General features: G+C 42.7%; 1 protein-coding gene across 1 annotated transcript in view; it reads left to right on the top strand.

The window, feature by feature from the left end:
- The window catches only part of ZNF423 (zinc finger protein 423), a 536,708-nt gene that overhangs the window by 129,836 nt on the left and 381,745 nt on the right, over window positions 1–25,127 (top strand). The window lies entirely within an intron of this gene.

Consider the following 25,127-nt stretch of genomic DNA (forward strand, 5'->3'; position numbering starts at 1 on the left):
GTCCTAAAAATTGAAATTTATTTCTGATTTCACAAGAATATTATGCACTCTATTTAATGCCTTTCCATGTGTTTATGCTCTGCATATTATATTAGAACATTGAAATGTTGAGAGCTGACGACGATTATTTTAAGAAAATTAGAGACTTTATTATTAAGGCACCTATAATGTCACATTCTGCTCCAACATTCCAATAATTGTCTTTCTGTATCTTTCTGTCAACTTTAGACCATTATACCTGGTGCCTCTGTAATTATGCCGCAGGAGAGGACCAAATTATGCATCAAGGTGGACTAAATAATGGAGCAGGGTGGATAAGTTGTGTAGCAAGAAAGACCAATTATGTGTCAAAACCAGCACATTTTGTGAAGGAATTGCTTCGTTATTTTACACCAATTTCTTTTTACACATGTTAACACAGTGTGTACAAAGGCTTCACCCTATGTGTACCAATTTAGTACGAAAATACAGCAACAAGCAACAGATAGTGCCCAATCAACTTTTGCAGCCCACCTGTTGCTGAATTTCTAGTGACTTTTGATCTGTTTGAGGTAGAAACATATTGTTTGCTACATCTGAAGATTATGCAGCAGATTATAGGTTATGTGGCATATTCACCAAATACACAATTGTACAAAAAAAGCCACGGCTACAAAATTGCATGATTCCAGTTGCCCTTACACCCTCAGTAGGTGCAATGTTCTAATACCATTGTAGCCGTTCAGCCTTGGACTGTGCTAGTTGTTATAGACTTCTCGTGGCTCAGGCCTAACACTTGAGTTGAATAGAGGGTCCTTAAGAACCCATATCTCCCTCAGCAGTGAGCTGTAATGCTAAATTTTGTTTACGAAATAAAGCTTCATGATTGCTGCAAAATAGCACTGTGAGGTAACACAACTGCAGCAGAAAATCCTAGACCATTGATCCTAACTGCATAATTGGGTGCTGCCAATTTGGTGACTACAAACACCTGTCATGATTCTTACCCTAGTGATATTTAACTGCATTTCGCTATACACAAAGCTCTCTGCCAACCAGCTCTTCTCCACTCCTACTCTTATCTTACTGACTTCAAGGATATTATAAATGAAGGGCAAGAATTCATTGGTAATTTTTATTTTGTCACATTATCCTAAGGCATCAAGTATATAAAGATGTTTGTGTGACAAGCAAGAAGGTTTAATCATGATTTGCTAACTATTCTGTAGGTTTTGCTTTTGGGAAGTATATAGGGAGCATTCTGGTGAATAGGTAGTGCTGGTAGTGTGATGATGTTTAGTGCAATAACACATGGTCTGGGCTGTGGGAACATAAACAGAATGCTCACCAATGTCTGGAGGATGGAGCTGAAAAAGATAAACTGGCCAACTCTGTTAGTTCTTTTAAACTTAGCACAGCACTTCTAACGCTAAACTCTTACTAAATGAAAACTAGTCTAACGATCCTTAGAGTGTGGGGGGGGGGGGGGTCCAGACTAATTGCTTCTTCTAGAAAATAGCAAACTGCTCATTTGTGCATCAGTCGCGGCCAGCCTTAATCGTTGGGGGAATGGGTGTGTGGGTTGCGCGGGAGGGTCACACGGCTGGGGGTGTTATTAATTTTTTTTAAGTACATATCCGCGGGTCTGGCGTTTTCCAACAGGAAGCAGGCAGCCTCTCTCACCTCCCCAAGCCAATCACAATGCTGCAACGGCAGCGTTGTGATTGGTTGGGACGCCGACCAGCCAGGCGTCTATGGGGAGGCAATTTTCTCCAAGTAGGCCGCATGACTGGTGTGGTCGGCCCCAGAGGGCCAACCAAACATCCAGTGCCTTCAGCAGTGGGCAAGCCACTCCTCCCCTGCCCTAGAACATACACACCCACCTGTCCGCCCCCAACCATACCCTTCTGCTTTCACACAGTGTGAGAAGCAGAAACATAAAATGGTGGTTATTACCATTTTGTTTCTGCTTCTCGCACTGCGAGAAAGCATTGGGGCAACGCTCCTCGGCCCTAATGGAGCTGCCCCTGTCGTTCACTTTTACAGCTTTCAAAGTGAAATTCTGTTGAATAATTTGCAAGGTTGTTTTCATTGTCACATCAACATCCCCCGCTGCAGCCACATCACACCCCACCTGAGAGACCTACACTGGCTCCCAGTCAACAAGAGGATAACCTTCAAGCTCCTCATCCACGCACAGAAGGCCCTCCAGAACCCCGGCCCAGCATATCTCAACAGACGACTCAGCTTTTACACCCCTACCCGCATTTCCGGTCTGCCGGCCTCGCCCTCGCCACAGTCCCCTGCATCCGTAGAATGACTGCCGGTGGCAGATCCTTCTCCCACCTCGCCGCCAAGACCTGGAACACCCTCCCCACCAACCTATGGCAGACCCAAGATCTACAGTCCTCAGAAGACTTCTCAAGACTTGGCTCTTCGATCAATAGCAGCACCCCCTCCCCCCCCCCCCCCCCCCCACGCAGCGCCTTGAGACCCTCACGGGTATGCAGCGCGCTTAACAAATGTCATGATTGATTGATTGAGTAGGCATATGCTTTGGCATTTACAAAAGTATCAATGTTTAAAATCTAAATCAAGGGACAGGTTCCTCTCAAGAGGTGGAGCAGTCGCCCCATTCATGGGCAAATATTTTCAGCTGGAATGAGTGTTTTTACCACTTAAGCAAGGAGGGCAGAAGGCCAGTAAAATGCAACGTTACAAAAGGCAACACTGTCACTGCAGAACTAAGCAGCCCTTCTGAGAGCATGCAGTGATGAAAGGGCCATCCACACTTGAAAAAAGAATATGATATTTGGGATAGAGTACCCCCTACTATTCATTATAAGTATATTGCATGTCACAAAGATTTCCATGACCCTATAAATGAATAAGACCAAAGGACGGGTTCCTTTATAAGGGCATGAAACTCTGGTGATTAGCAATATCCTCTTAATGTATTGCAGAGGGTATTTTATTCATTATAATCCTGGCCACTGGAGAAGCCCCCCCCCCTCTGGAAAGGGGCAATGGTTAAAACTCTCCTGAAAAAGCCCCAGCTTGATCTTGCAGACCTTAGCAACTACTGTCCCATCTCCCTTCTTCCAGGGATCGCTAAAATCACCAAAAAATACGTCAATCACATCCTTTCTAATTTTCTGGAAACCTTTTCCCTGCTGCACCACTCCCAGACAGGCTTCCGGCCACGACCTAGCACAGAAACCGCCCTGCTAGCGGTGGTGGAGGAAAGCAGGAAGATCCTTGACACAGGAGGTTCTGCAGCCATTATATTATTAGACCTGAGCTACCATGTCCTGATCCATCGCCTCGGCAACCTGGGAGTAGCCGGGACGGCACTGAATTGGGCGCTCCTTCCAGGTTTTTGAGGAAGGGGTAAGCTCTAAACCCCGGCACCTTCTGTGTGGGGTGCTGCAGGGCTCATCACTGAGCCCCACGCTTTTCAACGCTTATATGGCCCCCTCAGTTTCGATCGTGGCCCCTTTTGGGATCCACATAGTTACCTACGCTGACGACAGCTAACTGGTCGTGGCCCAGAACCAAACCACACAACACCCAGTTACCCTAAAGGCGTGCCTAACGGAGGTCGTAAAATGGATGGGGTCCTTCCAGCTAAAGCTGAACGGAGAAAAAACAGAGATTATGATCCTAGGTAATGCTGATAATATGATAATATGATACTCAGAGACATCTGGCCATCATGTATGGGTCCAGTCCCAACATCTAAGCTGGAAATAAAGAGTCTTGGCATTTGGCTAGACCATAAACTGACTTTTAAGGAGCAAGCGAGGAAGACAGTCGCTACCTGCTTTGGCTTGATCAGAATGGCCAGAAAAGTGCTCCCCCCCAAGCCAAGAAAACCATGGTACAATCCCTCATGCTTTCAAGGTTGGATTATGGAAATGCGCTCTACTTAGGAGCCCCGATCTCAGTAATTAACAAACTACAGACCATCCAAAACTTCGCAGCTAGACTACTCTCGGGAACATCTAAGTTCCTCTTCGCAAAACCGGTCCTCCGCGACCTGCATTGGCTACCAGTAAAGGAACAAATTACCTTTAAGTCCCTCTGCATTGTCCACTGATCCTTGCAGGGAAAGGGGCCTCCCCTTATTTCAGCCATGATTCGCCCGTACAAAGCGAGGAGAATGCTTCGCTCAGACGAACTCAATCTAATTGACATACCTAGAATTTGGCGAGCTAGAAGTGGTGGCAGACTTTTCTCCGTGAATGCCGGAAAACTCTGGACTTCACTGCCACTCCACCTCCGGAAAGAGCTTAGCCATCTTGCTTTCTGTAAATAACTAAAAACCCTTCTGTTCCCTAAATAATTTCTACTCCACTTGTTCATCGGTCATGCCTAGCACTGGGAGGCCTCCTGGTAGCAATGCGCTTTACAAATGCCCTTTTCATTTCATTTCATTTCAATTATGCGGTTGTGCAGTAGTGGCGATTTTTGCATAGTTATAGGTTTAACACATAATCTGTCATCTGCCGTATAATCTGTAGATTTTAACGAAAACATTGTTTCTAGTTCTAAAGGTTCAAAAGTTACTAAAAATACAGTGACACATGTTGCCACACAGTGGAAGACCCTTTGCGAATCTGGACTGGTGACCGTTCTGTGGCTTATTGCTATATTTGTGGTATTAAACTGGTACTAATGAAGTGCAACCAATACTCGGACAGCGTTACCTAGTTTGATAATGACTAATGAAATAATACTATCACAGTATGTGCCCTATTATGTGGCATAATTTTCCTTTTCTTGCTGCATAATTTACTCAATCCTGCTGCATAAATTGGCTCTTTCCTGCTGCATAATTCCTGTGGCCCTGATTATAATATATGGACACACCATCACTTTTCCATCTGACTCCTTTAGTCCTTGAAATCTTTCTCTTTCATCTTTATTTCAGACATGAAGAATAGAAGCAGAACCAGCAGAGCAAAATTAAAAATACCAAAAAGCAGTCATTTTTGTTAAACGATATTAGAATTACATCAAAGTAATTCAGAATAATGAAATGCTGTTCCCTTAGAATCTGTGGGAACCCTCAGAGTTTCTATGTGTCCTGCACTGACCTCTAGCGTGGAAAAAATAAACCTATTGTCATAAATATGTCTTGTCAGCAGATCGTTCACACGCAGCACCGCGGTACTTATGACTAGTCCAGCTTGTCATGCTGCACAGTGGAGCTCAGAAGTAGAGGAGCGAGTGGAAGATCAGCATGAAGTACTACTGCGCCGTGACTAGTTTTCTTCAGGTGGAGGCCACCGCCTAACACAGAATAGACTGTATGCGGCATCAGTGTGTTGTCAAATCCAGGCACCATTTTGCTGGGTAAGTGAGGTAACATGGGAGCCAGTCTGGTTCCTCGTGACAAGGGGAAAAAGGGAATATACCGGTATGGGGTAAGGGAAAATTCTCCGACCCGTAGTGACCCTTCCTGTGGAAGGAAGGTGAGCACCCAGAAGACTCTTTCCGGGCACTTATAGTAAACACATAGGCAAGTTCTGCGCCATGGAACAGTGGAGTTAGGACACCCAAGATACATGTGATATGCGCTCAACAGAGGCAGATCATAATAACAGTGGTCAATGGGCCTGTCTATATGTCTCTTAATATTGAAAGTTGGTGAATGCCAAGATGTACCAGAGACAGGGTTGAATGTGCAAAAGTAACGGCAAGGCTGAATCTCTGTTGTGAATGGCTGGTATATAAACAGAGGCAATGCCTCTGGTATGAGGGGCCAGTGGAAGGTGTGAAAAGGTCAGGAAATGGAGCGATATGGTCCTGTGGTGGGTAAAATCTAATATGTAGGAAGCTATACGCTATCCATGGGGATGGAGGAAACGGCGTCATTTGTCCATTTCACTCCACGGAATGTTGTCATTCAAACTATTCATGTGGGTGGACAGATGAAATATCAAGTGCTGTTTGTAAGAAAGTGCCCTCTTTTTGCATGGTTGCCCCCCACTTTTTGCCAAACTGCTGATGTACTTTGACTTAGTGTGCCCTGGGTCTTGCCAAACAGGTACCCAGGGCCTATGTTCTTTCCTTAAAACTGCATTGAGATAAAACCCAATTGGCACTCTTTGGCCACAGGTCAGTCCCTTGTAAATGGTACCACAGGTACCAATTGCACTGTGGCCATGGAAGGCCTCTAAAGGCTGCAACACTTAATGTGCCACCCTTAGAATCCCTGTACTTTACACACAAACACTGCCATTGCAGGCTGCATGTTTTGGTGCAGAACAAAGTGCAAAGTCAACATGGCACATTGTGTGCCATGCCTACAACACACTGACGCGAATAGATCAGCCACCCCTCTAGCTGGGTTCACAATACCAGTGGTGAGGACACAGGTGCAGGAGCCCTGTACCCTTACAGTGTCTAAGCCAATTATTAGACATTGTAAGTGCAGTAATGCCATTAAGAGTATATGGTGCTAGGAGTTAGTCATTACAAACTCCACAGCATCATAATGGCTTTACTTAAAACTGTGAAGTTTGGTATCAAACTTCTCAGCACATTAAACCCACACTGATGCCAGTGTGGTATTTTTGAAAAATGCACTCAGAGGGCATCTTAGAGATGCCCCTTGAAATATGGCCTAACTCTAGTGACCTGGCTGAGTGGCGGCTCGCCAGCTGTCACCACAGAAATGTTTCTGAACCCCTGAGTTGAGAGCCTGCTGCTCTCGGGGGTCTGAAACAAAGCACATCATGGGACGAGGTGCCACCCCTCCTCTCCCAGGCTGGGCAGGGTCCACAAGGGGGAAGCTTTAAAAGCTTGCTGCCTTTATGAGCTACCCCAGCCCTCTGCTGCTTCCAGCAACTGGCTTCCACTGGTTTTGACCCGCACTTTGGGTAGTAGGATCAGCAGGAAAACCAAGTGAGGAAGAGAGACGTGCCCACCTTTGCCAACACCACCTCTCCATTGGTCCCAACCTTTATTTACCTGTAACTCCCCTAAATCCACTATTTAGGGGCAGCCCCAAACCTTGCCTCCTCAGACAAGAAATGAGAAGAAGAGAAGGACCGAAGAAGCCATGCTGAACTAATAAGAGGAGGAAGCCCACTTACTTGTAGCCAGCCCTAATGGCCTGGCCGAACATTGAACCTGCTCCAGCGAAATCCCAGTGTGTCCTGCAGCCAGCAACCTCAAAAACCCAGAGGACCTGCCCTGCCTTCCAAAAGAAAGACTTTGTCTGCCGTGAGCACTGGATTTGTTCACCACTCTGCACCCAATGCCCACAGCCCGAGTTAGAGTGGCCCAACTCCACGAGGAGGTCTCCCCGGCAATGCTGACCTGAGATCTGGTTATTCTTGACCTGCCTCGACTCTCCAAATGACGCCTTCAGTCTCTTTCTGGAGGATCCCCCATACTGCACTGAAGCTGGTAAGAAAACCTGGGACCGAAAGACACCCCTGCAGCCGACATCCCACGGCCTTGGGTGGGCCAACCTATGGTGTCCCAGCATCCCCAGGCATCCCAGCTTACCTCTCTAATCCGTGATCATCTCCAGAAGATCTTCGTCCCCAAACCTGCAGTCTTTGTTGCAAACGGAGAATTCCCATTGAAAACAGGGCACCCAACACCAAAACAGCACCCTGCACCCAGCCACCTCTTTGGGTGTACTTTGGGTACTAACTCAGAACACCCTTTGCCCTGAGCCTAACACCAGGAGCTTTGCTCCTACAACCATGTTGCCTGTTCATGGGCAGCCACAAACCGGAGGCCCCCTATCCCCTTTTGGATAACATTGGGCCTCAGCACTCTGCACCCGACTGCCCTAATGCCTCTGAGGGTGTATCAAGAGTGCATCCTTGACCCTGGGGGAAACCTTGTTCAAACCCCAGAATAACAACTCCCATAAATAAGTACTTACCTGCAAACTGTTAACTTAATTTCCTTCCATAGGATTGCATTGACTGCATATCACACGGATTAGCAAAAGTAATCTGAAAAGTAATCCAATAATTAACATACAAAGTAATCTGTAAAGTAACTGAATAGTAATTGAGAAACATTGACTTACCTGTAATTCAATCAGCTGCATTTGATCCTGCATTCAATTGTAAAACATTGCATAAGGTTTTGCAAAATATTATTTCACTTACCTGCACCAGACTTGGTTTGGTTCTAGAAATAAAATAACTTAATAATGTTTTTGATACAAATTGGTTTTGAGTTCAGTCTTTGAGTGTGTGACATCATTTGCTGCTGAGGGTGTACAACAAATTCTTAACACTACCCTCTGATAAAGCCTTACTGCTCGCCCACACTACCACAAATAGAGAGTAAGGTGCTATCTACTTTTACCTCTGCCTACCTTTGGGGTTCCACTGGACTCTGTGCACACTATACCTCATCTTGGTTTACTATATACAGAGCCAGCTTCCTACACTGTTCCTTCTGAACAAGGTGTATTTGTTCATGTATTAATGTGCTTCCAAGACTGTCCAACGCATGTAATTAGGCGATTATCCCTCAGCCAAATGTTGGCTCATTTTGGTACTGGTTTTCATACAGCGTAAGCTGCTACTATGTTCTATAATTCTCACTTTGACTCGTATGTTGGTCATATGTATGTATCTTTTGTTGCAAGGGCATGTCACCATGTAAATGCAGTTTTTGGAGTTACAGTTGGTATTTGTATTCTGTTTCCAAGTGTGAGTGCTATCCAGTCTGACCTCTTTGGTAGTTTCAGTGAAGGCGGAGACCACACATGATCCATAAGGGAAGTGACCTCTCAAGGGGGGTAGATCCCATAATGACCATTGTTCTGATCCCATGGGTTTTTGTGGTCTAGTATGCACAATCATGTCTTTCATGTTGGGAGTGCTTTTGAAGGCTAAGCGAGTTAATGGAAATGAAAGACTGCCTGTCTGTAAGATTGCCCAATGCTCTCAGATGATGATCAGTAATTTGTTAGTTGGGTGTTAAAGTGGTGACAGAAGTCTGTGCATCCTCATGTGGCCTAGTGCATGGTTCTAACAAGGCTTTCCTATTATTGTTTTTGGCACGCTTATATGCTGATCTCCGCAATGGAGAGGGTATTATTGCGCCTCCTGATTGCCAGATAGTAGTTGTGCTTGTGTATCAAATTCTTGTGCTGTACTGCAGTTTCTATGCAGTCCTAAAAACTGTCCATAGGGGATATTAAGAATGGCGACTCCCATACAGGAGAAAACAGTGGCTGTCAGTAGGTTTCTTGTAAGTGGAAGTCTGTAGTCTGTCATCAACGTATCATCAAATCAAGGAAAGGAAGACCCTTGTCAAAAATGTTTTTGGTAAAACGTAAGTAGGGGTTCATGGTGTCCATCCAATCCCAAATGTTATCGCAGGTCATCCTATCTCCTTCCAGAATAAAAGGATATCATCAGTATATCGGTGCCAGAGATGGATATTGGCACTGTAAGGATTGGTGGTACAGAAAATATTTTCCTTCTCAAAATTTGCCATGCAGAGGCATGCCAAACTAGGGGCGAAGGTGCTCCCCATAGAAGTCTCCTGGGTCTGGTGGCAACATTGATCACCATATTAGAACAAGTTCTCTGTTGGAAGCAGGGTCACACACTCAATGACGACACTAACAGAGGTAGGTGACGTGCACTCCTCTGACAGTAGGGTCCGCTTTATCACCTCTGGGGTGGCACCCCACAGGATATTGGTATAGGGAGCCTCTACGCTGAGGGTAACCAATAGACCTATCTGATGTGTATCATTTGTCTCCGCAATTATATTTCAAGACATCTCTGGTGTACTGCAAAAATGAGGGTTTTTTTAACCAAAGATTGTAAGAAGTGGTCCCAAAATGTTAAAAATGGTCCAGAAGTGAACCAATCCCTGAAACAATTGGCCTTCCTGGTGGATGCTGTAACCTATTATGAATTTTGGGAATAGTGTGAAGTAGGGGGATCTTGGCTGCATGTTCACCGAAAAGTCCACCTCATTTTTACTGATCCACAATGTGCCTCTGCGGTGGATACAACAGAGGTGATCTGTGTACTGAGGCCCACAGTGGGATCCTGATTGATTGGGGTATAGCATTTCCAGTCTGCCAGTTGGCGGAAACATTCCACATTGTAGTCTGTGGTTGATATGATCACAGTTGCACCCCCTTTATCTTCTGTTTTATTGTAATCTGGGTGCAATTAGCCAGGGAATTCACTGCTTCAGTTTAAGTTTAGACATAATATGGAAGCTGCATAGTATATACATTATTCTCTTGTCAATCTGGGACATTTAAGACGTGGCATAGGCCTTGTGGTGAGGTGTACCTGAATATAAAATGGGGAATGGGCACACCTTGCCTGAAGGTACAGAAAAAATACACCCCCACTCCAAATGATTAAACTGAACTGACCTCTTCTACCCACTAGTAACCCATTGTGTTATATAATGTCAATAGCTGGTTGTGTGTTGCAGAGGATTTGAAGTATGGTTGAATGGTTTCAGTAGCACACTAGACTCAAGGTTTCTATAGCAACTGCACTTCTCTCATATGACCCAAAAGGAGATATTGGTTTTGGTGATAATTATAATGATGATTATCATTATTAATAAGATTTTATCATACATTGCTTCATACCACACTTGTGCAATTTGAGAGTGCTCTAAATACAATATTTCACCCTTGGCCCTTGTAATGGTATCCAATTTACTGACCTCTGAGAGATTTAAGGGTGAGTCTACCTTGTGGAAATTCGAACTTGTGACTTTCAGATCAATACATATGCGACTAGGCAAAAACATCTGACTGGGGTTGTTTTCATTGTATAGCCTACCTATGAGGAAGGATCCTTTTTTATGAAAGAAAATATCTTAGTCTCCTAATTCTTCAGAACATGGGTGGGTGTAATCCCAGTGCAGTGGCTAGGTTTTTAGAGTTTGAACCTCTATCCACCCATTTCGGAGCTGTTGATCATTGTTGAATATTAATTTATAACATTTAAAAAGTAGTTTTGAAGTCAAATTTCTCACTGAGGATTAAAATTAATGCTGTGCATGGAGTTTTGAAATACTCACTTTGCCATATTAATTATCATGTAGCATGCCCTTTCGTGCTTTAAAGTACTGTTGATGAGGGAAAAAAGGCGGCCACGGTTGCATGGTGTACAGTACATAACCAAGCTTCATTGGACATTTTAACAACAACCACTGAGCTAAACCTGGTGTGCTTTCAAATATACATTCAAATATCAAACCGAAAGATTTTGTCGAGGAATAGAATGAAAAGGAAGGGATTATGTGTGGCCAACTCTCAAGATTATGTACAGCACATCCATCAACCACATAGCATATAGGCATTAGGAAGATATTATGCCTTGGGCCTGTCTTGATTGAACATGGCAACTTGCTGAATGCAAATAACTTTTTACGCTACTGCACTTGAAATTGCCTTGTTTCTATAAGGGTTTAGAAGTCAAACCTAGCTCTTGATATATCATTCTGACTAACCTTGCTAAGATATATATATATATATATATATATATATATATATATATATATATATATATATATATATATATATTTTTTTTACATTTATTTTATTGTCTGGGTACAAGACTGAGTTTTTAAGAGCACCTGGCATATGGGCTGCCTTTTACTTTGAGGACCGCTCTCTTGCATTGTCGTAATGAAACTTGCAGGGACCCCCCTGCAGAGTGTATGCATGGAGCCCTCCTAGCTCCGGACGAGTCAAGTGCTCTCAGGCCCACCGTGCACAATGCCGGAGGGGACCCCCTGGAGCCCAGGGGCTATTGTTGCGCCATTGCTACCTTGAACTCCGAAAAGAATAAAGCTGTGAGTGAACGAAGATCGGGTAGCTCAGGTTTGAAGTGTGAGAAAATAGCTATAAATTGGGGCATTTCTGTAACACTTTGCAAACCTCTGCAATTTTGTGAAGGTAAATACAGGAGGTAACATGCTACAAAAAGTAATTTATTTGGAAAACACAAAACCTGCTTATATTCCTTGTGGATTTTGGGGTCTTTTGGGGGACCACCCAAAAGGTGCAGGGTCACCCTATAGTCCACGGGTCCGGAATACAAACTGAGACCAACTCTGGAGCACGGAGAGAAAGGATATTTATTACAATCTCATGAGATGGAGAGAGCATCAACAACAGACACCCATAGCTGTCTGAGGAGGCAGTCTGCTGAGTGCTTTGGTTTGTGCACTTTATATACCCTTCATCCCCATCCTGTGTGTGCCAGGTGAACAGCAACAAACATTGATAATTTACAGACAAATAATGATCAGTTCTGATACAATCAGCAGGTGTTGGCTGTTTAGCCCCTGCAGGGCATAGGTGAAAAAGGCATGATTATATGACAAACAAAGGTTAATCTGATAAGCACAGATGGTAGCGGTGAGGCCCCTGCAGGATGTAGGCGAAAAGCATGTTTATACAAATAAGTCTGCAAATGGTAGGTGTTTGGACCCCTGCAGGGCACAGGGGAGAGGTATGATAACACAGCAAGCAGAGATAAATCTGATAGGCCTGTTGATGGTAGCTGTCGGATGCCTGCAGGGCGTAGTGTGCAGGGTGAGGACGATAAACATCTGGGAAACTCTCTGTCCGACTGGTTGAGCATGAACTGGTCAGTTTGTAGCAGGCCAAAACACGAACAGGGTGTGAGTGTCCTTGCAGGAATGTGGCAGGTCAAAAGTGGAGCTCCAGAGTATCCGTGATACAGACAGAAGGTCAGTCATAAAGGGTATAGCACAAAATAGTGGAGTGAATGGCAAGATAACAGACCTACTTTTCCACATCCTGAAATATTTATTTTCATAAATTTGTTACAGCAATTCCCTACCTGGGGGACGTTTTGCCAGTTGGTGAGGTTTGGGGGAAAGCACCAAACGTTCCTACTAAATTAGCAAAGTTTGTCATCCTTACACAGCTTTGCAGGAAGTGGCATTTTATATTTGAGTAATTGTGCACACAAATTAACCAGTGAGAACTACTGGATGGATGTTGCATGTAAATTGGATTGGTAATTTAACAAGGCTGTAAGGAAATTGGTGTAAAGTTTTCATTAAAAAAAATGGAATGCCACATAATTCCTTTGAAATTTGCTACTAATGAATCAGCATAAATGTGGTCAAACGTGTGAATGTAGACCTTGAATAACATGTAATCCAACCAGAAACTCTGCAATATTTGATTATTGTTTAAATAGGAGTCTTTTCCTATTAATGTTTAAATGTGGAGATGAGTTTACATTCTGTAATTGGTCTCTCTTGCTTTTCTTCTATTGTAACAGACGTCTTATAACACGATGCAAAACCACCCTTTCTAATGCTGTTGTCATTTACAGAGCAGCATTTTGAGTCCTCCTATGAGACAGCGCATGCGCTGCCACTTGCAAATTGTTTTGTTGGCTTACAGGGGTCTTAGGCCCCCCTCCATTGCTTACAATTGGTTGGTCTAATCTTCACTGCCATTTCCTTGCTTCTGTTTGGTCAGCAAGTGCTGGCTTCACTTACTGTTAGTGTATTTGTCCCCCCCTTAGACTGCATCCTTGTCCAACTTTGTGCCCCTCCACTGTGAGCACTTTGGAGGTACTTATATTTTTTCTTTTCGTTGCTTGCTGTCATTATTAGTTGACCCATTTTCATTGTTTGCCTTCGAATTGTTGCTGTTGCCCATGCCCACCCTCCTGTGTTGTTGCTTTTTCTGTTTCTCCCTCTACACTCCCGCTGTCCATGGTGTTTATTGTACCCTCCTTCCTCCCCCTAAATGTGGTGTTCCTTGTGTTGCTTGCCTCCCCTTTCACCCTCACCCTGCTGTACAATATAGCCAGCTGTGTAAGGTCATGTGACCCATGAATGGCCGCTTAAACTCGTGAACGAGGGTTCGAGAAAACTGGCAGCCGCAAGGAGAAACCATAGGCATCAACACAGGTGAAAATGGCTTGCTGGATCTTAGCATCACATCCCCCCATATGTTTTGATCCTTGGCTTTGCTGAGCTTTGTGCTGCTGCCCCCGAAGCCAGGGCCAGTGGGCTTGGAAACAGCGTGGCAATTCACTCTGGTGGACTGTCAGTGGGGCTTCCCTTATGTCGGTGCTTGGAGGCACAAGAACATGTGTCATCCAAACAGTTGTTGCCTCCTGTTGTCCACTATGGCGTCAGAGATGCAGGAGCTGGTAGCGATGTACCGAGACCTCCAGTGGTATCCTGGCCCCACCCCACTACAGCAACAAGCATTTGCAATGCAATAGGTCTCGCATTAGGAAAGTTTGAACTATTGGTATTGTACACATTTTTTAATTATGTGTTGGTTTTGAAAATAGCGAAATTAATAGCTTTGTCATTTACAATGCCAATAGTTTTAACTTTCGCAAATGTGCCACCTATAGAATTTGTACTGCAATATGTGTTGTATTTATGTGACTTAGATGTATTGATATTACAAATAACAATGGCTTTTAATTTCTTAAAATAATTAATACTTAAATAAAAGTTATTGAAATTTATAATGGCAATAACTTAAACATTTGTAAATAACTTTTGTGAAGATTATGTTCAGTGTATTTTATTGTGACGAAAATCCAAGAACAGAAGTGAAATATTAACATCTTTTTGGGACATTTGTAATAAAGCTTGAAACATTGAGAGAACATATTTGAACCAGTTGTTGTTGAATGGTTGCACAGAGTGATGTTGTGGTGGCGCTGAGTGATGTTGTGGTGGCGACGAGTGATGCTGTGGCGTTCAGTGATGCTGTGGTAGTGCATAGTGATGTTGTGGTGCCCCTGAGTGATGCTGTGGTAGTGCTGAGTGATGCTGCGGTGATGCGATAGAGTGAGTGCAATAGATAGATAGAGGGAGGGCAATAGATAGAGGGAGGGCGATAGATAGAGGGAGGGCGATAGATAGAGGGAGGGCGATAGATAGAAAGAGTGAGGGCGATCGATAGATAGAGTCAGGGTTATCGATAGAGTGAGGGATGGCGATAGAGTGAGGGATGGCGATAGAGTGAGGGATGGCGATAGAGTGAGGGATGGCGATAGATAGAGTGAGGGATGGCGATAGATAGAGTGAGGGATGGCGATAGATAGAGTGAGGGATGGCGATAGAGTGAGTGAGGGCAATAGATAGAGTGAGTGAGGGCAATAGATAGAGTAAGTGAGGGCGATAGATAGATAGATAGATAGATAGATAGATAGATAGATAGAGTTGTGGTGCCGGGCACTGTGGGGCGCGATGGCCACAGATTAAGGGCAAGAGTGATTTGCACATGAGGGGTGGGGGTTAGAGGCACCAGTTTAGCAATATGGGGAAACACTGGTTTGTGTGGTTATGCTCCTGACTCATGGTATGGTGGTCTGCATGGCGCAACAGAGCTTGGTAAAAATATGCCCTCCTCATCTTAATTAAACTCCGTTGTGTGTCCGTTTAAGCTCTTTTGTTGTATATACTCCAAGCAACGCAGGGCAGGTTAAATATATAAATAAGCACAACAGCCGTGTCCTACTTTCTCCGCTCTCTTAAAGAAAAAGGATGTTTTGTAAATGAAAGTGCTCGGGACATTCCGTTAATCCGCGCACTGCGGCATAGTAAAATAAGTCAAAAACCGGGGGTAGACATGTTAAGGGTGTGTTGGCTAAATCCAGAAAACTTATAAAGAAATCGCAACAGGCCTCGCCACCACATCAGAGCCAAAACAAGGCTGGTTACATAATTTTGGCAACTGTTGCACATAGACAAAGCTTTCAGAAAAACGCAATGTGCCTCGCAGACAACCAGGACAGCAGTCACAAACGAGGCTTAAGTCATAGTGAAAACATCTGTCCTAATACCCCAGCTACTTCAGTATTTTGCTCAAAACCAAAAACAACTACTGAGGGTGGTGCAAGCATATGGGAACCTTCGAGGTGATGCGTGCAGAAAGGAACTTGTGCCGGACTAAATGAAAGTGGCTTGGGGAGTGCCTTTCACGTTTAGCTGACAAGCTTAAAAACGCATTGACAAAGGCTGACAATCACTGTCAAACCTATTGGCTTTGCCTTTATTGTTTTATACTGTTCATGCATGTAATCATGTATCACTTGTGAAAAATTACCTGCTGCTGATTCGATAGGGTGGTGCGCCTGATTTGTAGTCTTCTTGTACTTTGTATAGAAGACACATATGGAGGGCAACTTGCTTAGGAAAAATTTGCGTCTGAATGAAAATTTCTCTTTGTATTCAGGTATTCTCATGGTCGAATGTTATAGGCAATGCCAGCTTACTAGGCTTAGCATTATTTTTATACAATAATAAACACACTCCAGGCACTTTGAAAAAAATCTGTTTTTGCGGATGTAATGTGAGTGTGATCCAGTCTGACGTATTGTGCAACACGAGGTTGGCGAGGTAAAACAGAGTTCATTCATAAAGTAAAGCTGCTCTCAAAATGTCCCTCGTAAATGGTGAGCAGCCTGGAATATAATACAATCTGTGAGTTAAGCAACAGGTGTCAGACCTAAGAAAGGGACAAGATGCCCGCTTTTCATTTACCGTGGCCATTTTCTGTCAGTTACCATGACAGTGTTAATACGAGTTTATAATTTTCCCATGTCTGCTGCACACTAATGTGGGTCATGATAGTTATCTGGTAAGAAAGTCTCACCCGAGCAAGCTTTGATTGTACACTGAAGGTGGAATGTTTACAAGCTCGTGGGTCAGTCCTACGGCCTATTATGTTACACATGTGTTTGCATTTAGCAACCATGATCAATACAGAGGCCATTTTAGAATCATTTGTGAAAGGGAAGCTTTCATCCCAACATTTCCTTGATTGAGAAAAATGAAGGAAATATTTAATCTTTGGAATGTTCTCTTGGGACTACACAGCAACATTATTGCACATGAACCCTACAATCAGGATGACTTTTAGTTCTGTATTGGTCGCACTTTGGGGCAAACCGATAAACCGAAAATGCCTTTGCAGTAGCAAGCCGAGATAAACAGGTTTACTGTTCAACCGTAAGCGCTTTCAGACGGAAATTGCTGAAAAGCGCTGCATTAATAAACAAAGATCTGAAGGAGGTATGTGTGTGGGGAGGGGGCTAAACATATTCAGAATCGACGTTAAATGAGTTCTTTTTGTTTTATGGCTCTAGTTTTAATGCATCACACCTACGCTTGGAATGTCTTCTGGGATTTCAATAATTATCGTGAAAGGTGTTTTACAGTCTGTGGCATTGGTCGTGCTCAATTTATCAACAGGCGCTGGTTCCTTATCGATGTCTCGAGGAAGTGGCATTAGCATGCCCTAGATAAGAGGCCAACCCAGATGTGCCTTTCAAAGGAAATGCAAGTACTTATTAAGGGGGAAAAGTATTATCCAAGGAGATCAAAGGGACAGTAAAACTGTGGTCATAAGTTACAAACCGCTTTACTGTCTACTCTTTGATACATTCCAACAACAAGCGATGCGCGCTCTGTGCTGGGGGAGGGCCATTAAAGGAAGGGGGCGGAGTGGAGACTGTGAGAACTTGCGGCTGAGATCAAAGGAATGGTGGGAGGGACATTGGCGAGCGAGCATATGGGGCGTGAGGGCGTGTGCAGCCTGGAGAGCTGAATGTGTGTGGCAGCAGAGGCGGAGCACGGTGCATGAAGTGTCTGGTGGCAAATGGAAGCTGTGCACAATGCGCGTGGTTCTGCTCACATGCACTGTACCCAATCCGCACTTTGGGTGCACTTTTGAAAGCCCTTACTTTAATCTCGCCAAAGCATCCCTAACGAGATGGCTTCAGCGAGACCTAAAAAAGCACTATGATGCAGCCACTGCTGGCCACGTCATAGCTTTTTTTTCTAACTCTTCGTTTTTTAAATTTTTATTAGCCTGCAGCATCCTGCTGTGTTTTTTCTTGCTACCTCACACAATCTCCCGCATTGGTTGTGCTTCTGTCCAGCCACAAACAAAACCCAAAAAACATTGCCGGAGACCAATCGCTCTTGCAAGCGTGAGATCTTTTTGACTTTGTTAATCTTCTTCTTTTCTTTTTTTGTAGCCATTTTGTACAGCTGCATGGTTGAAAGCGAAATAAATACGAGCCTACCTTAGACCATGCTTGTCATTTTGTTTTACTTTTTCATGCAGTTCAGCTATTGCTCTGTTGTACAGAATGGCGATTTTCTTTAAACCATTGGCGAAGGCAGTAGATCTGGCGCTAGTGAGACCTATTGGCTTTACCAATGCTTTTTTTCTTGTTTGTGCGGTACCTTGCTGTAGTGCTCTGTCATTTCTTAGGTTGCTTGGCAACAATATGCTGATGCTAATGTGTCACTCCGAATAGAGTGCCCCTCTTCTAATTCCTGGATACACCTGTGAGGACGTTTTTACAGCATAAAGAAAATTACTATTTGAGAGCAAATTGTCCTATTTAATATTTCTCTAATCAGTTACCTCCCGTGTCACTTGCACAGTAATCTATTTTTCGGTTATTCAATTCATCACAGCAGCAGTCTTGGCTGCTTCTTAGTGTTGCTTATTTCCTACATTTTTGGCAACCTGCAGCATCCTTTGTGAATGGCATGCTATTTTTACCAGTGTTTAAGATGCAAAATATAATTTTCAAAGTAAGAAGAGATTACAAAAAACACCACAATGATTACAAATGGAAACAGTGTTGACATATTGGCAAAATAGGTTTTCCAGTAACGGTTTCTCCATAACCACCTCCCTTCTCCCCAGCCCATTAACATTTACTTTATTCTTCTCCCCGTTTACCTTTCCTTTGTTTTGACACAGTGGATCCTCAGTCTTCCTTGAAACATCTGGTCTTTGAGCATTTGCTAGTACTGATCCTAGATGGTTATCCTCGAGTTGTATAACTGCTGATTTTGTCAAACAGGCCTGGCTAGTTTTGTCCATGATATTCTCTTTTTTTGGGTGCCTGTGTTTCGTTTCTACTGTACCAATACCCCTTCCATCTTTTAATCATCATCTTATGTGGATAAAGTTCCCATTTCTATGATGTTGGTTCTATAGGTATTCTCTTCCGCGCCCTGTATAAATACCACTCTGCATGTGTCAGTTGGGTTTCGCAGTCCGCCAACACCCTCCACGTTCGTTTGAGATGGATGAACCACTTACAAAGTGACCTCAGCTTGAGGTCCTCTTGGAACCTAGAGCTGAACACAAGCCTAGTTTTCACTGGAGCTGATGTGGCTTAGTGTTGAACCACGTTAGGAACCCGGCCTCAGCTCAGCATCTTGTGAATCCCAGTAAATCTTCCTTGGCTGAAAAAAATTGTAAAAATCTGCATAAGAAATGCTCTTATGTCATTATGCAAAGTTTGCACAACTGAAAACTGTGCTACCACCCACCCCCTAATATTAAATGCAAATAATTAAAGATGAAACATTAACATTTGATGTGAGAAAGAGATACCCATTTAGTGACTGTAATGCACAGTTTGGAAGCGTAAAATCTGGGATCAATCACTGCTTCCCTCTTTGACCAAATTGTGTAATCCCAAACAAATACTTAATTTCACCAAGTCTCCCTTTAGTTCATTATCACATATAGGAGCACCTTCAAATACATGCATTCATGATGTCTGCTATACAACATCCTGTCTTGCTTTTGATTTGATAGACTGTAATGTTGCTTCATCCTTAATAAGAATCTAGGCCATGTATAGGTCACACATGACAAATGACTTACTTCTACATTTGCTAATAGCATTGTTATTAAGGCAGAGGCAGGAATGCTTCAGAGTTCATGTTTAAAAACTCACTTTTGATGAATGTCTCAAATAATCTAATCTACTGTGGTGAAACACTTCCACGAGCTACAGAAACGCACCTTTTTATTTTATTTTTGAAGACACCATATCATATTCTAACATCATTTTTGTTGCTTGATTTACATGCCAAATATTTTCAACACTAATTTGATGGCCCGCCCACCTCTAATATTAGTCATCTTGGGTGTTAGCATGCGTCAACAAGCGAGCGATAAATAAATACTAACCTTTGTCCTACTCAATCCTTCTGCTATCATTCCAAATCCAAATAACTGACTAACCTATCCACCTCTTAAAATGTACTTGCATGTTTCACTATACTAATTCAACACTAATCCTCTGTGGGTCCCGGAGTAGCGTGCTACCCGCCGAAAAAGCGCTTTGACGCCTCGTCAGGGGTAGTAAGCGCTATATAAATCCAATTACAATACAATACAATAAGATTAAATCCTTTTGGCCCATCTGCACCCCTCTGTCCTTCAGCTAACCTCAGTTCTCTCGATCTTCCTTCCTTCTTCCTTCATGCCATAATACTTACACACCCCAGAGCTTACCTTTGGCCAATCTTTAACTGTTGTTCTTCCATGTTTCATGAATTCCTTCGGTGTCAGTTTAATTATTTAAGACTTCATGAGAACTATCGGAGCAATAGTTGTTTCTAGATGTAGTAGTTTATTCAACCAATATATGGTCATAAACATATTAATAAAACAAGTACATCGCAGTATTTACAAAAGAAAAAGAAACAATACAACGTCAGTTTAAATGTTTCCTAGAAATCCTTTGCATCATGCTGTGAATAAAAACCAAATCATGGAACTCTCACTGTTTCTAGATGTTTTACATGGGCTGTAAAATTGCTCCATATGCAGTGAAATTGCCTCCGCTTAGGCTAAGCAGGGGGAGGAAAAGGGAAGGATAGGATTTGATCTAAATCACAGTAGATTAAATGATGCTGAGGCCAAGAGGTAGCTTTGTACATTTGTAGGCCTGGGCGGTGAACTTCTCTCCATTCTCAGAGTTGCAGAGTTTTTTGCACTCTGCGCAGCTCGAAGAATTCCGAAAAACATCGCTCCGCAGAGCAGAGTTTTTCCCTGCTCGCCAATGGTAAGTTGATAAGTGTGAGCGAGGAAAATCCAACGCTAGATTGCTTCCCAGTGAGATTTTACAAGGTGGGTGTTCGCTACCGCTCACGTTGCAAAACCTTCCGTTCGCCTTGAGGAAGCTGCTGCTCGAGTAGAACTTCTAATCGAGCGGCAGAAAAAAGCTGCACCCTCTTGCTTTGCATGTGATGCCATTTGCACTGATTTTGCAGCACAGGACAAACACCTGATGGTAAAAATCAAGGCGAACAGCTCAAAGTAACGCACTCTGCCATTCGCAGAACTCCACGTAGCTAGGTGGAGATTTTGTCACTACGCGGAACTCCACAAACTCCGCTCTGATAGCTTGACCCATCATGGGGGTTCTTGTTCATGGCAGGTGGAAGGTGTTCGGACTGAGTGAATGATGGATGATCACATGAATAGCTTTAGTTATTGCAGGAGTAAATAAAAGGATTGTGAGAATCTTCTCACAGGCAATTAAGGAAATTCATAGTTTTGGATGCTTGTGAAAATGACTTGACTAGGTTTCCACAGATTCCTGAAACTGTTTCAACTTACTGAAGAATATATTCTGCATTCATAGAGCGCCAGCTTCCTGAAAGTTAATTAAACCTATTTTTGCAATTCCAGGATTTCTCATTGAGTGATGAAAGCAGGTCTTCCTGCAGAACCGCTTACAAATGATATCTACCAATTGTTGCATTATCAAAATGGTCTATATGTTCCAAAGCCGAAGTAATACCAATTTGTAGTCTAAACGTCTCTGATAGCTCTCTTTGGGTTTATGCCTACTGTCACTCTTATCTGTGAAAGACTAAGTTTAACATTCTACTTCCATCTTCACAGTCGTTGTGAAGTGGTTCCAATGTAATCTACAATCAAGTCACCACTACGGATGTAGTTTGAATCACACCAGGTTTGCTGTTATATCCTGTATAAATGTCATCTTATAAACTAACTGAACCATTTACAAAACAACTTCCGTAAATAACTAATTGTGTGTCAAAGACGCTTGAATGAAACACCACTATACCCGATTCGAATATCTAGCAAATATTTTGTGCTCAATGGTGAAGGTAAGATAAATCGCTATCTTTGACAAAGTTGCATTGGGAACAGGCCCTTTTTCCATCATTGGCATTTCATGCGCACCATCATATCAAGATATGGAGGTCTTAGAAAGGAATATTATTAGTGTACTCACACTGGAGGACCTTCACTGAAGTGGCTTCTGGACTCTGGAAGACTGTTGTGAAGGCCAATTACCTACGCTATGCCTATTTGATATTTAGCATCCCAAAATGTTCTGTTTTCCACCAAGCATCTTAATCATTGATTGCTCCACTCTGCAGTTTTAATGCAGTTGTTGATTTGTTTATCCTGAGACTTCTTGAGTTGCATGCTGAGGCTTCGAAAATTCAGTCTTGTGCATTAGATCTGAAAGCAGGTTGCATAAAAAAATTAAATTGCATTCTTGTTAAATGTCTAGTTAAAGTATTTACCATGTATTTACCCTAATTCAACAATGTATTTGTGCTCAGTAACCTAGTATTTTGATTTCATCCTTCAAATAAAATAATATAAAACTCACACATGCTATGGTTGATGGGAGTTTCCTTGCAGTATTGCCATATGGGATTTGTAATCCCAAGGCGTGTATGTAACTGTGGACTAAGTAGACTCATCAAGCTTCCCATTTGCTGCCTTATTCAGTTTGGTAACTGGTTCTGGTTCGATCAAGCCTTTGGAAGCATGCTTTGGTTGCTCCAGTGCTTTAAAAGCAGATGGCGCTCCTGCCCTCTTCCTCGACTGTCTTCTAAAACGATTGGCAGAAATGCGGCTTCGCCTTGGATCAGGTTCGCTATCGCATCCTTTTCTTGGCGTGAGCAGCTTGTTTCTATCGGACTTTGCCCAAGGTGTGCGCTGGCAAAGGGTTTGCAAATGACTGCCTGTTTGGTAAACGCACACTCATGCCAGGACGCATGCCAGGACGCGGGTTGTTGGAGATCATTTCTCAGTTGACATCCTAATTTGCATGCTAACGGGTGAAGATAGAACAAAGTCTGGAAATCTTATGACGATTCAGCATGAACTAGGCAAGTTGCTGTGGATCCAGTGTAACAGATACATACCCTAATTGAGTTCTGTAAGGTGCTCAAAGGACATGGGCTCTGAGATCAAAACACGGAAACACACCATGGGCATACCAATTCCTGTCATTGTGATTCACAAATAACACTTATCAATGTTTCCTACCTTTTGGAGCTTAGGAACCAGCCAAACCTCTCCTTCAGAAAGTGCCTAAAACTCATCTTTTCTGTCTACACTACATTAAACCGTGAATCGTGCAAATTATGGCGCTTGTATACTCAAATATATGTTTTCTGATACCAAACATTGTGCTTTTATTGTTGTGCTGAAAGCATGCTGCCACCTTTTGGTGCTGCAGCGCTATATGAATATGGTAAATAAAATGCTTAAAGTATATAGCCTATTATGTGGCTGAGTGTTAATTTAGTGTGATACCATATCTTTTTCTTTTTCCATATTTTCAAATTCACTGTAAAGTACGCGATCACGTGCTTTCTAATGAGAACTGGCACCCTGCAATATTGTGTAATACATTTGTTAAAACAATATGCCTGAGTGGACACCTCTCCCTGTGGATGCAAAAATTTCTCTGACTTGTAATTGCAGTTTATTTCCCAGTATAATTGCATAGTCAAACCATATATAAGACTATTCCTGTTAAAAAATGCGGTGGTTGGCCCAACAGGACTTTTCTTGTCATCAACTAAACCAATTTGTCCTATGAAGTCCACATTTGCAGTAAGCTAATCTCCAGTCTGAAACATACACAAGGGGTATTCCAAATAAAGTGTAAGTGTCGGTCTTTGACTGGAAGATGCACACTGTTCATATACCTTTAAAATGTAAAGATGGCTTACATTATAATATTTTTTTTTAGATCAGCATAGCATTGTCTCTTTTAAACATTCAATTTTAAGGCATTTGCGCTGAGGGAAATTGGACCACGTAGGAATCTTCACAGAAATGTTATTGGCCAGCTCAAACACACAACAGTGATGGTGCTGTGGCACTTTCCTATAGTACCAAATTGTGAGTTTGGTTGCTCTCCCAAGTCAAAACGTCACTGGTCAGACATTTATTGGTTGGATATGTTCCTGAAAAGGCACAAATATCAGTTGGACTTAAAGTACAGATCGTTCAGGCAAAAGCCTAGTGGTCTTAATCATTTTATTTTAGAAAGTTTGATTCTCAATCTCTGTATGAATTTGATTTGTGTTTCCTACTTGCTCTATTGGGTATGTGGCCAAAAACCTTTATAGCATTTCCTGATGAAAAATAATTCAGTTTTGTTTTCTAGTAGTATTCTTGATCAAGGTGGTTTCTATTACTTAAGTGTGTTTGTTTATTTATCTACCTGTTACTTAGAAATTCTGATCCAGGTTAAAACCCTCTATAAATGATCATTGGGTGGGGTATCTACCTATTTGTAGAATACGCTAAAGTACTGCAACTCTCCTCATGAAGATTTGATGTCCTGTTCCATACGTTTTCCTCTGTCAATGAAATTATATGCAGGGAGTAATTTCTGCTGCCACTATAAAAAAAAATCCATGTTGAAGATAAGGAAATAATTTTGCTAAGCCCTGGGAATGTGTAGCTGTGTTGGTTGTAAGATCTCAAAATGTAGATGTAGAATTTGGCTTGAATTATATCCATGCTATATTTGGTCAACATTCTTTCCCTGAGTGTTTAACTGAAGTAGCATAACTCCCAAACATATGTCCTCTAGTGATGGAATTAAGTGTCTTAGTGTGGGTATGCAGAGTAGCCACAGTAAGTAAATTGTTGCATGGAATTTGATTCACTTAATTTAACTCCATACAATATGTAAAGAAATGATAGTACAAGGCAACCTCTTCTTTAGGCATGACTTTTAAGTCTGGTTACTACAGGTGACTGACATCTCCTTTTAGCAGAGTGTATTTTGGTCAGATTTTTCTTAGGAGACTGACACTGTAAGGGAGCTGCACATATCCCACTGTGCTTCCTTCCTAGGCTATGAGTGCGTTACATAAATCCTCTTAGATAGTAAGTCAATTCTTTTCCAAATACCAGAGAGAACCTAAGATTTCTGAAAAATGAATCTGTAGGAGCAGATTTGTAGGCACGCTAATGCTACAGGTAAGTAACTATTGTGTTCTGGCTGCTGTGATGATTGCAAACAGTTGTGCTTTTC

Source organism: Lissotriton vulgaris, chromosome 12 (assembly GCF_964263255.1).
Source record: "Lissotriton vulgaris chromosome 12, aLisVul1.2, whole genome shotgun sequence".
Lineage (NCBI taxonomy): Eukaryota > Metazoa > Chordata > Amphibia > Caudata > Salamandridae > Lissotriton > Lissotriton vulgaris.